The sequence below is a fragment of the Silene latifolia genome, chromosome Y (genome assembly GCF_048544455.1).
Source record: "Silene latifolia isolate original U9 population chromosome Y, ASM4854445v1, whole genome shotgun sequence".
Lineage (NCBI taxonomy): Eukaryota > Viridiplantae > Streptophyta > Magnoliopsida > Caryophyllales > Caryophyllaceae > Silene > Silene latifolia.
Window position 1 is genome coordinate 18,161,973 of NC_133538.1, and position 13,581 is coordinate 18,175,553.

Below are 13,581 nucleotides of genomic sequence, written 5' to 3' on the forward strand. Positions count from 1 at the left end.
GTACAACATTAAACGCCACAAAGTGAACTGAATTACATTATATTTGTTTTGGTCCGTAAACGCCCATATGAGCTGATAACTCTGGCTATTATATTGTGCAGTCGATTGATGGTGGGTTCAACGAGCCATAAGTCAATCAGTTGGCTGATCGATCACAAATATGGGTTATAACGATACCTCGTAGGACAATTTTATGTGACAACGTAATGGAGTCCTAAATGTTTAAAAACATTCGGTGCCATGTCGTGGATTGGACGTCCATTGTGTTCCTAGAGTCGATTCTTTTGACTATCAACTGTCTCTTGATATTAAGGCAATTTTTGGGTGACTTTGGTTTCTTTCTTATGGTCTGCCGTAACAGGAGACTAAGTAGATTTTTTCTGAGTCATTTCATACTGTGCTTATATCTGCAGGATTCGAGTTGAAGAAAATAACCAACCTTTATCAGCTTTAGTTATTTCTCAGGGCCACTAGAGGAGTTGTAACTGAAATGCATGGTCATGCTCGAATGATGATTCGTTTATCAGTTAAGTTACTCTCTAGTTGGGGAAAACACTCTTGATACAGATCACTTGTAAAATACGACCTTTGTGAATACGGATTTTACAAATTGTTTTAAATTGAGTGGGAGAAATTTTAGGATATGAGAATCGGTTATCGCACATACACTTGTGAGGACAAGTGGGAGTTTGTTGGAGCTTGTGTCCTCCACAAATTATTGTGATAACATTATAAATCTCTTATAGGTTCACAAGGGTATACTTCGTATTTTATCAGGTGATTAACGATTACTTAATAACGGTTGGCTTGCTAGAAAGTTTGACGTTATTATCATACTAATGGCGGTGATCAACTGGTCCCTAAAAGTCACACCTAAAGGATGTGTTTGAGAGATGTGATTATGGAAATGTAATCACATTGATACCTTATATGACTAAAAGGTTAGTTCATATAATTGACTAAACAGTTAGTCAACGTGTTGATGAGACAATTATTTAATGCCGATTAAATAATATTAGCTGAGACGAATTAACTGTCAATTCGTAAATTGAATATAATATGTTATATTTAATTTATGTATATAATGTTAGCTTGAACGAATTAAGTTGTTAATTCGTAATTAAATGTAACCAGTTATATTTAATTAGCAAATTATAAATATGCGATATTTATAGTTAAAGTATATATTATACGATATTGTCATAATAAATTATTACAGACCGGCATTAATAAATCGACTGCAAGTTGTTGTATGTAGACTTATTAATACGGAATAAATTAAATGACAATTTTAAAAATAGTACATTTTATATACATATTGGATACTACCAAAATAAGAAGATTTAATCTCCTTATTTTGGGTAGGTGGGGAAACCGAAAATAAGAAGATTATTTCTTCTTATTTTTCGGTTAGATTAGCACCAAAAAAAAAAGGGAAAGAAAATATCTCCCCTTTGGCTCTCTCTTTCACGGTTTTAAGGAGGGTTTGGGAGATCATTTTCTTAACCTAATTTTTTCGACCTAGCACACTCTCATAAAAAATATACACAAAACCCTAAAAATTAATCAGTTAATTGTGGGATCGATTCTAGCAAAGAAAAAAAGGCATATCTCATATCATCTTGGGTGCAACTGATAGGAGAATATCATTGCGATATTGTTCATAGGCCATATTAGCTAGGACCGAAGGTTATTTCTTAATTCTCTATTTTTGTTAATGTAATATATTTTATGACTCGTATTCATCATAATAAATTCGTTATAATCCTTTATTATAAGGGAAGTATGCCGATATTTCGCACACTAAGGCGACAAGAGTCCTAATATTCGAAATTTTGGTCACAGGAGAGTAAGTATCAAAATAATCAATACCCTTCTTTTGTGTAAAGCCTCTAACTACAAGTCTAGCTTTGAACCTCTCTATTGTACCGTCAGGTCTCATTTTCTTTTTAAAGATCCATTTACTTGTAATGGGTTTACTACCTTTAGGTAAATTAGTCAACTCCCAAGTCTGATTTGACACAATAGAGTCAAGTTCACTTTTAATAGCATTTTTCCTAAAATTAGCATTAATGGATTTCATTGCCTCACTATACGTTTTTGGGTCATCTTCTATTAAAAAGGCTGAAACAAATTCATCAATAGCACAAATAGTGTATCCATGTTCAGACAACAAAGTTGAAACAAAATCAGCTCCAAAGTTCTTTAGACATCTAGGTCTCTTAGTCCTTCTAGGTTCAACAACATGATCAATAGAAGTGATACTACTAGCATGTGAAGAGATATCAATAGATGTAACAGGTAAACTGGGAGGTGAATCAACATTCTTCTGTAATGGAAAAACATGCTCAAAAACACAAAGATCTCTAGCTTCGATATAGAACGATCACTTAAAGACATGAATCTATAAGCAGAACTATTTTGAGCATAACCTATAAAAACACAATCATAGGTCTTTGGTCCAACGGTAGGTCTCCTAAAGTCTGGTAAACCCACTTTAGCCAAACACCCCCATACCTTAAGGTAACTCAGGTTAGGAGGATAGCCCTTCCAAATCTCATAGGGTGTCTTGTCAAGTTTCTTATGAGGTACACGGTTAAGAATGTGACAAGCCGAAAGAATTGCTTCCCCCCACATATCGTCAGATAGGCCAGAACTTAAAAGCATAGCATTCATCATCTCTTTTAAGGTTCTATTTTTTCGTTCAGCTACACCGTTAGACTGAGGTAAGTAAGGTGGACTAGTCTCATGTATTAAACCGTTAGCAGCACAAAAGTCGGCTAGATAACTAGATTTATACTCACCACCTCTATCAGACCTGATGTGGCTAAAGTCGTATTACCAAACCAAAGTAAATCTATCTCGGGACTAACAAGAATAGCTAGCAGTAAGACAGGTATCGAATCCACAGGGAGGCGGTAAAATGTAAGTCTATAAGTATTTAAGCTGTCTAAAAGTAACCGATTTCTGGGGGTTTGTTTTGTTTTGATTCTAACAAACTAATTACAAGTAATTAAATGAAGGTTTTAACGATAATATTAAAAGTCTAGGATTTACGGTTCACTAGGTCAATCGGTCGGGGATTATCAATCAATTGCTAAATCTATCCAGTTCTTTAAGGTCATAAGATCGGCCGACCCAATTATGCCCTTTAGATCGATTCTAACATGCGGTCGCTATAATTAGATACAATCTATTTGATTATCGCAGCCTATATTAATTCTAACCCGGTCGGCGATAGGATTAATTCGCTACACTAATTAATAACTCAGGCCTCAAGTTGATTAACTAGAAGAATTACAATAATCAAACAACAACTTAATCGATATCAATAGCAATTAATCAATTTTCCCTTTTAATTAACCTAGATCCCCTTCATCCTAGATGAGGGAATTAGCTACTCATAATGATAACAACAACAACAATGATTAAGAATGAAGACGTGATTAAAAGCATGGAATAATAATCAATGAACATAAAACGATGAACGATTAATTAATGAGGAAAGATTAGTACCATACAAGGGAAAGATTAGGGTTCTAAGAGAGTTTTCCAGCAGTATCCAAGTAAAATATAACGTAGTCCAACAACAAAACACGAGTTTCTAATTTATAACAAAAGATAATCGTTTTAGGAAATTCCGGAAATAAGTCTGCCAGAGAGGATCCTCGATCGAGCCAGAGGTGACTCGATTGAGGACAGCTGCTCGATCGAGCCAGTGGTGACTCGATCGAGGAACTTGCTTCACAGACGGCTTCTTCTCTTTTTTCACTTCTAGTCTTCGTGCTTCCTCGTTTCCCGTGCCATGCTTCGTGTATTCTACTATGCCGTCTCCGCCATGCTAATCTTAGCTTGATCATACTCATAACGAGTCATTTCTGCATCAAAAAACAAAATAGCGGCAGTATCGACAATTCATTGAAATAAAGCATATAAAAGGTATAATAGGCACGAAACGGTATGTAAAATGGTATAAAGGGAGCTATAAAAGTATATATGAAAGTGATACATCAAACTCCCCCAAACCAAACCTTTGCTTGTCCTCAAGCAAAGCAACCTGGCCAAACAAAGAACAGCAAACATATGGTGAATGAACAACTCAGCGCAAATGTCTAGGCACATACAAGTCTCAGCTGTCCATATCTATAACAAAGTAATGACCAAAATTGTGCTAATAAAACAAATTCAAAAGCACGGGTAATAGACTAACGCAGCTCTTAATCAAGATGTGACATGATACCGAGACTCAGCCAAATACTTTTCAACCTTGCAAGACAATTTTGTTGGATTCTCGCGGTTTCACTCTTGCACTCATAATGGGTGAGATATATGTAAGATAGAAAGAAATAAGACTCTCACTCAACTTATGAAATATGCATGCAATCAAATGTGATAAGAGATTCTCCAACTAATACGCATTCACGAAACATACCAAGTACATGTATCAAGGACAGAATGGTGGTAAAGTGGCATGGGTATAGAAGTGGCTTGTGCAAAAGCACGTATAGGTATGTGAGGCTCAGACGGTAGTCACAGCGCTAGACCAATAGCCAAATCAAATAAGAAATAAAACAATCATCCAGCTGGAGAAATAATCTCAACTTTGACAACATATGAGAGAAATGAAAAAGCTCTCCAAATGTGCATTAGACTCCAGTAATTACCACACACGACCTCCTAAATAACTCAATGAAGCAAACATTTTTCTTCTTTTCTTTCCTTTCTCTTTTTTTTTTCTGAATTCTTTTCTTCGAAACTTTTTTTTTTCTTTTTTTTCTTTTGCTTCATAATACTTCTCTTTTTCAACATAGGAGGTCACACAATTGCTACAAAAAGATAGCTACTATCCACATGACAATAAAAGTCCCAACCAACCAAAGTAGCTATAACAATAAGACTCAAACAACTGCGAATGTCCCAAAAAGGTAGGCAAATTCTAGAATGTAGCTAAGAAATAGGATATAAAATGGCTACATGGTTCAAACGGGCTAACAAAACTTGGTAATGTAAGGCTTATTTGAACAAAAAGAACCGCCTATCCTCATATACTTAATAAAATGAACGCGCAAAAGCTAAGAAACTAATGTCACACTTATGCAGTTTGATATTACATATTCCACAAGGAGACCACACTCATCAGCCTAAATAACAATGAGACCGGTTTATTAATGTTCCCGGCCTAGGAAGCTCTAAAGACCTCAGAAATTTAAGTGGTTTACCAACAAAATAAAGTCAAGTCTACTCGGCATAAGGCATATTGTGACGTTCAAGACTTGAGTAAAGAGCTTTGTTCATCTTAGCTAACAGGTCAAAACAATGTACATGGACAACTAAATGAGACTCAAATGCAAAGACAAAGCAAATTATCATCATCGCTATACAATTCACCAACACTCGACTCAAAATAAATAAAAGTAAATAAAAACATGTTTTTGTATTTTATAATTTTTCAATTTTTTTGAATTTTTGAATTTTTTTCACACAACAATAAATAAAAGCACACGACAGAAATAAACACACTCCCCCAAACCTAAATGTCACAGTGTCCTCATTGTGACGCCTACAGCATAGCAGTCACACAGAAATCCAGCAACCTATAGGACACCACTAACAAAGGGAAGAGGGTAAAAAGAAATGCAATAAAACAAAACAAGAAAAATAATACCAGCTGTAATGCAGTAGCCTCCCCCAAACTAGCTGGAAAGAGAGGGATGTAGTGACCAGTTGTCACTACTGGGCTCCATCATCAAAATCATCGATCTCGGCATAAAGAGACATCAGCTCAGGATCAGGAACTGGGGTACCATGACCTCTACCATGGGTGGGTCTCCTAACACGGCCTCTACCACGGCTGCCTCCTCCTGGAACAGCAGCAGCGGAAGTAGAAGCACTAAACTGACCAAACGGTCCTCTCTGGGAGCAAGGAATACCGGCGTCCTCCGCAAAAACAGAAGTAGGCTGAAGGGGGCGGACTGGAGTGTAAAAGGGACAGCCCAAGGCACCGTAGGCAGTACTAAACTATCCGAACTCCGTAGGAGTCACTCCATAGAGATGGAACACACGGTTGTCGTCACCATAAGTAGTGTAATAGCTAGGTGACACACCCCGATACTGTCCCTCCGAAGCAAGAGACATGGCCTCCATCTGTTCCCACATCTGTCTCTCTCTCAAAGCAGTGTTGATGCCCTCATGCATCCTCACCTCTCGCGCAATAACCGGATCAAAATGGTAGCCTGAAGTAGGATAGGCTGAAGGAGGTGGAGGAGGAGCAGGCTGGAATGAGCCAGGAAGATGGGTAGTGGGTGGACGACGTCTCCGGCGCCCACCGGTAGTGGTAGTATTACTAGACCCAGGAAAAGTGACAAGAAGGTCCTCAGGAATCAGATAAGTAACGGGTGGGGGTCGCTCCACAGCCGTACTCTCCTCAAGGGGGTCGACAGCAGGTAAACGGGTGCAGGGTAGAAGCATGCAAGAGTCGCCCCGGACCCTCCAGTAATGGTCCTTCCCATTCTTTATGTCAATATAAGAAATTTCATAACGGAGGTGGTCATCATCAACAAGTGGCTCATGGTCATCCATGAGCTCTTATGGGTCATCACCCTCAAAATTACAAACAGCCCTAGCTATCTTGGTGACAAGAGCACTGATGCGTGTCTAATATATGATGTTTTACACCCTATTTTACAAGTATTTCAGAGCTCAATTGATTAGTTTATGCTACTATTTCCCTTGTTTCGTGTATTTCTTCCTTTTCTTGTGATTTTGTAGGAATATGAAGATTTCAGCGGAAAATAAGCCAAATCCGTCCCTAAGTACTTAGCATTGCATTTGACATGGAGTATTGACTTGAGTAATGAGCTTGGTGCGCGTTTCAAGGCCTAAAGATAGCAAAAGCAAGGGTGCGTACGAGTTTAACAAGCAAAGAAGCATTTCACGATATTGCAGCCTCATTCAGATGGCTATATCTCGAGTTCTAGAGCAGATAATCGAGTGATTCCAATTGGAGGTGAAAGCTTATCCTCTTAGCTTTCCAACACCGCGTAGAAAGCCTGATTTGACCAAGTAACGAAGAATTGGCAGCTGTTTTAAGATCGGTGCGCGCTGCAGGAATCGTCATAATGCAATTCTGTACAACATCTTTGGTCGATCGACTGGCCTCATTGGTCGATCGACCACCACGCGAGCTGATATGCAAATTAAAAGTCGAGAATAGTTCAAGCCCATATTGTAATTAGGTTTTAGGAAGGAGTTACGTTATTTTCTTATATAACGTAACTCCAGTTTATCAGAGGGATTATCATCTAGTTCCTAACATACAGTAGCTATTTTCGTAGTTTAGAATTCTCAATAAAGTTCGCACCTTATTTCCGGATTCATCGCTTGTTCCTTAGCTGTGGTAATTCTAATCCTTTAATTTCAGTATTGTTATTTCATTTCAGTAGTATTAATTTCTTGCTAGATAGAATCCCGAACCCTAGTTATAGTTTTATGCAAATTTATTCATCATTTATTTCAATTATGCAATTCTTTATGCCTATTATCAAATTAGTTCTTGTTATTTGCATAAGTATGAGTAGCTAAACACCCCTTGCTAGGATGTAGGGGATCTAGGCGTAGATGGCATTAGAATAGGTGACCCCACATTAGGGCTTGGTCGATCGACTGGCTTAACTAGTCGATCGACTGAGCCGGTTAGTCGATCGACTGGGGTAGCTGGTCGATCGACCGACTTCAGCCTGGTTTTGCTTTGTTTGTTTCATTAAGTGCTTTATCTTTCAATGAGACCGAGAGGAGACTTGATAGATGCTTAAACTTGACCATCCCGTAGATCGAGAGATAGGAATGGACAATAATTAACGAGTTAAAACGATTAAATTGCTAAGATCGAGAGATAATGTGATTTAGTTTGCATTAGGAATCATTAATCAAGAACGAGAGTTAGTATTAATGAGACTTAGGGATTAGTAGCATAGGCCGAGAGGTAGCTACTATTTAACATGGACCGAGAGGACTTGTTTTCCCCATCCTTCGCGACTGTATTTCGGACTTACCTAGGATTATGTGTCATCGCAGCTATAGTGAACCGACCGTCTTAGCATTTCTTTTATCATTGTTTACCGTCCTTATTTACTTTTATTTGTTTATTTAGTTTATGTCATTAGATTTAGTTATAATTCTCATCAAAACCCCCTCACTGTTACCCGATAGACTGAAATATAAAGCAACTATTATCTCCCTACCTCCCTGCGGATCGACCCTTACTACCGCTTGCTAGTAGTAGTTTGGTTTTATAAATATTATTTTTGATACTCACATCGACAAGTATCAAATTTTGGCGTCGTTGCCGGGGAGGCAGCGCTAGTTTTAGTTGTTTTTCATTTTAGTCTGTTTTTCGCCTCAAGGGAAGACTAAGTACCTTAAGGCAGTTCTTATCTTCTTCTTTAGTGTTGTTTATTTGCATTACTTCAGGAGAGTCCACTCATGTTCCATTCTCAGGAGCAGCAGGTGCTGTTTTGTGGGAGATGCGGCGGAGCGGGACACACATCTGAGGCATGCATGCACCCTAAGGAGAAGATGTTTGCTTTTCATCAACTTCAGCTCGACAATTCGTACAATTGCGCTCCTACTTCACCGCATCAACCATATGTGCCTCCTTATGAGGCCCCACCACCATCCACTCCGTCACAAAGAAGAGTTGAAAAATGAAGTTGCGAGTTGACGAGTCTAGTGCAGTGTGCTTATGGTGGAGGTACAGAAAAGCAATGCGGCGAATCTGGCCTTAATCACGAAGCCGATATCTCAAATTGCTACATTAAACAAGAATGCAAACAGATACCGAGTCAATTCCACTCTCTGAATCAGCGTATTGAGACCGTACATGCAATGACGCCGAGGAGCGGGTCCGCTCGATGGACCCGAGAAAGCCGCTGAAAAAGGGAAGAAGAAAAAGGGCGAGAAAAAGACGATCGGCGAATCACGGTCGATCGACCACATCACCTGTCGATCGACCGATCCGCGCAACACTGCAGCTTCCGGTCCCGAAGAAGCCGATCGATCGACCGACCCCACCGGTCGATCGGCGAGGAAGCAATGATGAAACCATTTTGCCCTCCAATGCCAGATAATTTGAGGGACTACTTATTTCGGGGTATGACGGCTCCGAAATAATCGAGGCAAGATCCAGATGTTGATGGGTCCGTTCCGATTCCAAAGTATGACCCTACGTCGGTCAATGGTTCATTCCCGAGGCGGATCAAGAAGGTTCGAGTCAGAATAAGGATAAAGTGGTGGATTTTCACCTAAGTCCACCGATGCTGGTATGAGAGACCTAGAGGAGAGGGCTAAGTTACTTTTGCAAGCCCCATATCCAGAGAGGCTGGTACCAACGAAAGATGAGGTATACTTTGAAAAATTTAAAAATGTCATTCATGGTCTTAATGTGCAAGTACCTTTTCTTGAGTTGGTAAATCAAGTTCCCGCTTACATGAAATTCATGAAACAGCTTTTAAATAAGAAGCGGAAACTTGATAGGGTCGAGTCTGTTAATTTAATCAAGAATCTAGCTCTTATTTGACTCACACTCGCTCCACACAAGTTAGTGACCGGGTAGCTTTTCCGTTCCTTGCAATATTGGTACCTTCTCAATTGAGAAGGCATTATGTAACCTAGGAGCCAGCATTAGCGTTATGCCTTTGAGTCTAGCTAGAAAATTGAAATTGACTAGGTTTGCGATTACTAGCATGACGGTGCAGATGGCGAATCGTTCTCATGCGGTCCAAATATAGGAGTCTTGGAAGACATTCCTGTGCAAATAGGAAAGTTTTTCTTCCCTGTTGACTTCGTTGTACTGGATATACCCGAGGATGCTCATATTCCTATCATTTTGGGTAGACCCTTTCTGCACACTGCTGGTGCAGTTATTGATGTTGGCTCAGGGACACTGGCCTTTAAGGTGGGGAAGCAGTCCATTAGTTTTGCCCAGACTTATAGGAAGAAAGATGTTATGTGTCCTGTGACTTGTAATGCAATTTCTACTCGTAAGTCTTATGTTGTCATTACTGACACTCTTACTCCCTTGCCTGTACCTATTCCTGTTATGACACCTCCGCCCCAGATTGGGAGCGAATTGGAGGAAGATTCTTCTATTTTGACTGTTGTAGGAACTGGTTTGGGGAAGGAAGAACCGCTCGCTGCTTCAATTGTAAAGGAGCCAATTGTTCAGAGAGGCGGTTTGGGATGTCTGAGCTATGTAACTGACGAGGAGCCAGATGAGGAGCCCAAGAAGAAGGAGCCAGTCAAAATTTCGGAGTCGGATCTTGAGTGTGAGGAGCTAGAAGATGATGGCCATGCTTGGGAAGATGCTAGAGATGATCCATTGAGCATCCCGATCGGAGTAGAGTGGAGTTCACACGAGATGAGCACTGCGGAAGCTACTTCATGTAGACAGAAGCCTTGGTCGGAGATTTTCCGCAGTTTCCGCTGATCTATTCGTTTCTTAGACCTTTTTAAGACAATTTATTGCTTTTAGACTGTTTATCCTTTTTCGTGTGCGCGAGACTTCGCTCTTTAATTAAGTTTGCTTAGGATTTACACTTTAGACTTTACATTTGGGTTTTGCGCAAATTTTGGGCGCGTTATCATGTGCTTTTGCAGGTATATAGACCATATTAGCTCAAGTTATTGAGCTAATTCGAAGAAATCAGAAGTTACAGCAGCTTTTCCAGTCGATCGACTGGTCTGTCTGGTCGATCGACTGGCCGAACAGTTCCAGGAGCTTCTGTTCCTGACATCCTGGTCGATCGACTGGGTGATGTAGTCGATCGACCGTTGGCCGTTGCTGTACCTGTTTTCGATCATTCCCCTGCTGTGTTTGATCGATTTGTGGAGTCGAGGGAGTATTCCTTTCACTTTATTCTCCGCTTAATTTCTGATTTCTTTCGTTCATCATTTTTGCACATAATTTTACCGTCCCAATTTTGTTTTCTCGTTTTACGCGCGGTATCTTTTGTTTGTCTTTTTCAGGCACTTATGGTAACATCATTGCTCATGAAACCTCCTAGCTCGCGCTGGTTTGGGGAGGTTTCCTTTTGCTACGCTTAAAGTCTTGTGAGTTCCCAAGTTCCACTTCATGTCATATTTACTTATTTTCTCGCAAATTCCCGTTTCTCTTTTATTTCATTACATGATTTTGCACAATGGGAACATTGTGTGATTTGGTTTGGGGAAGGGTTTTGCGTCGCATTTGCATAAGTTTTATTTGCATTTCTGTTTCACGTTTAATTTTGTTTTGCATTGTTTATTTCATTTCTCTCATATATACAGAAAATATCAAAAAAATTGAAAATTTTCAAACAATTCAAATAAAATGCACGTTTATTTAAGCATATAGGTTGAGTCGGAACGGTAGTATTTCAAGGATGATATTGCATTTGCATCTGTTTTTTTGCCTAAGCCTTGTTAAATTGACATGATTATTAGTAGAATCGTATATGCATATCTACGAGTTTTCGTTAATTATTTGCTAAAATTGAGACTTGACTTTGAAAATTGGCAAACTACATCATATTTCTGAGATTTAGAGCCTATAACTGGTGACATCTATGACCAGTTTATCTAGGATGTGAGTAGTACTCCTTATGAGACATGTTTAATCAATTTGCATAAATATGAACTTGATCTGCTTAATACCTGTATGCATTCGGTTTGTGGTTCGTAGACACATGTGGTAGAGGTTTCCCTTTATTCGTTTTACCCATGAGCCCCTCATAGCCAAATTTAGCCCTTTGTACCTTAACTACATCCTATATTTAGCCTGCCTTTGTTAAGCTAGTAGTTTTAGTCTTTAGGAATGTGTTTGTTGCGGTTTGGTTATTATGCTCTTATTGAGATGATGTTGGATGAAAGAATGAAGGAGGAAAAGGATTTGAGAAAGTTGAAAAGAAAGAAAAAAAATAGAAAAGAAAAGAAGAAGAAAAAAACGGAATACGAAAAAGAAAAAGAAAAATCGAAAAAATCACATGTTTCAATTATTATGATTTGGTGATTTTCACTCCCATGTCATCATTTATATTCTTTGGGGAGTTGACTTATATCGGAGATTGTGAGATTAGTGCTAATCATTTGCACCGGATTTATTGTTTAATCTTGAGCAAGAAGTTGGATGTTGTCATATGGTTTTGTTTAGGTACTAGCTTGATCACCTATACCTCCACATTCCTATAAATGTTTTGCCTCTTCTTACCCATAGCCTCACAAATCCATATTTACCTCGGCATGTGTCATGGTCATTTGTTTGGTTGGAATGCATATGTACGGTTGTAGAGATCATTTTCATATTAGATTACAGGCATGTTCTTATAGGTCGTAGTTAGGTGAGAGTCTTCACAAAATTACTTCTTTCTATCTTTACATATATTCACCTGTGCTTATTTGAGTGATTTGAGCCGCCCGTGAGAGTCCAATGTGATAAGTCTCTATAGTTGACGGTTCAAATTTTTTTTTAACGACTTCATAACTCGTTTGCATGATTCATATGATAATTGATTGTTAGTTGTGCATTAAATTGGTTTAGGCTTTACTTATTGCATTTCGCTCTGAGATTGAACTCGTTCCATTAGGTTTTAGGATCGAGTCTAGTTCTTGCTTGGGGACAAGCAAGGGTTTGGTTTGGGGAAGTTTGATGCGTGTCTAATATATGATGTTTTACACCCTATTTTACACGCATTTCAGAGCTCAATTGATTAGTTTATGCTACTATTTCCCTTGTTTCGTGTATTTCTTCCTTTTCTTGTGATTTTGTAGGAATATGAAGATTTTAGCGGAAAATAAGCCAAATCCATCCCTAAGTACTTAGCATTGCATTTGACATGGAGTATTGACTCGAGGAATGAGCTTGGTGCGCGTTTCAAGGCCTAAAGATAGCAAAAGCAAGGGTGCGTACGAGTTTAACAAGCAAAGAAGCATTTCACGATATTGCAGCCTCATTCAGATGGCTATGGTGCTGTTTGGCCAAGCTTAAAAAGTTCTTTTGCAATTGAAAAAGTAGTAGCTTGGCCAAACATGGTAAATTAGAGGGTTTTAAAAGTGCTTTTGAAAAGTCAAAAACTGATTATTCACCCCAAAAGGAGAAGTAGATAATTACTACTTCTACTTCTACTTTTCACAAAAGAACCAAAGAAGCAAACAAAAGTTGTATTAAAGTAGTTAGGCCAAACATATAAATTTTGTGAGAAATCACTTTTACAAAAGTATGGCCAAACAACTAAAACTTTTCCGAAAAATAACTTATGAATAAACTCCTTTTGAAAAGGAAAAACCATTTTCCATAATCAAGGCCAAACAACACCTATATCTCGAGTTCTAGAGCAGATAATCAAGTGATTCTAATGTGAGGTGAAAGCTTATCCTCTTAGCTTTCCAACGCCGCGTAGAACGCCTGATTTTACCAAGTAACGAAGAAATGGCAGCTGTTTTAAGATCGGTGCGCGCTACAGGAATCGTCAGAATGCAATTTTGTACAACATCTTTGGTCGATCGACTGGCCTCATTGGTCGATCGACCACCACGCGAGCTGATACGCAA